This window comes from Dipodomys ordii, unplaced genomic scaffold (assembly GCF_000151885.1).
Source record: "Dipodomys ordii isolate 6190 unplaced genomic scaffold, Dord_2.0 Scaffold74, whole genome shotgun sequence".
Classification (NCBI taxonomy): domain Eukaryota; kingdom Metazoa; phylum Chordata; class Mammalia; order Rodentia; family Heteromyidae; genus Dipodomys; species Dipodomys ordii.
The window spans coordinates 5,174,974-5,176,219 of NW_012267290.1; the positions used below are offsets into that span (position 1 = coordinate 5,174,974).

The window sequence follows — 1,246 nt, forward strand, 5'->3', positions numbered from 1 at the left end:
GACCCAGGGTGTGCGGGGCACAGGTCTGGGGGCCCGGGGTGTGTGGACACAGGTCTGGGGACCCAGGGTGTGTATGGGCACAGGTCTGGGGGCCCGGGGTGTGCGGGGCACAGGTCTGGGGACCCAGGGTGTATGTGGGCACAGGTCTGGGGGCCCGGGGTGTGTATGGGCACAGGTCTGGGGGCCCGGGGTGTGTATGGGCACAGGTCTGGGGGCCCGGGGTGTGTGTGGGCACAGGTCTGGGGGCCCGGGGTGTGTGTGGGCACAGGTCTGGGGACCCAGGGTGTGCAGGGCACAGGTCTGGGGGCCCGGGGTGTGTGGGCACAGGTCTGGGGACCCAGGGTGTGTATGGGCACAGGTCTGGGGACCCAGGGTGTGTATGGGCACAGGTCTGGGGGCCCAGGGTGTGTGTGGGCACAGGTCTGGGGGCCCGGGGTATGCAGGGCACAGGTCTGGGGGGCCCGGGGTGTGTGGGTCACAGGTCTGGGGGGCCCGGGGTGTGCAGGGCACAGGTCTGGGGGCCCGGGGTGTGTGTGGGCACAGGTCTGGTGACCCAGGGTGTGTATGGGCACAGGTCTGGGGGCCCGGGGTGTGTATGGGCACAGGTCTGGTGACCCAGGGTGTGTGTGGGCACAGGTCTGGGGGCCCGGGGAGTATGTGGGCACAGGTCTGGGGGCCCGGGGTGTGTGGGCACAGGTCTGGGGGCCCGGGGTGTGCGGGGCACAGGTCTGGGGGCCCGGGGTTTGCGGGGCACAGGTCTGGGGGCCCGGGGTATGCGGGACACAGGTCTGGGGGCCATCCCTGCAGCCAAGGCCTCACGGCACCTGCGCGCGTCCTTGCTGGGGCGGCCCCTGTGCACGTGCCCTGTGCTCATACTCACTGGGGTTCTTTATCTCGTTGCTCAGTGCCAGCAAACGCTCGAGCTCTAAAGGTAAGGGGAAAACGCAGTGGTTGGCTTTGAGCTGGACACTCAGCAGTTTGTGAACAGCAGCAAAGCTAAGCAGGAGTGAGGCTGACGGGGTGATGCTCATGGGGACTGTGCCAGAAGCTGCTTCCCCAAGCGCGTACAAGAGGCTCGTGGCCACTCACTCACCCCATCACCAACCAATCGAGGTGCTGGCACCACGAAAGTTAGTTGGCAGATGAGAGAAGGGAAGGGAGAGGACACGGAGCCCAAGAAGGGCTGAGGCCGGCAGGGCTGAGGCCGGCAGGGCTGAGGCCAGCAGGGATGAGGCTGGCAGCTGGG

At 67.8% G+C, this 1,246-nt stretch overlaps 1 protein-coding gene across 1 annotated transcript in view; it reads right to left on the minus strand.

Annotated features, from left to right (window-relative positions):
• The window catches only part of Myom2 (myomesin 2), a 63,782-nt gene that overhangs the window by 8,349 nt on the left and 54,187 nt on the right, over positions 1–1,246 (minus strand). The window lies entirely within an intron of this gene.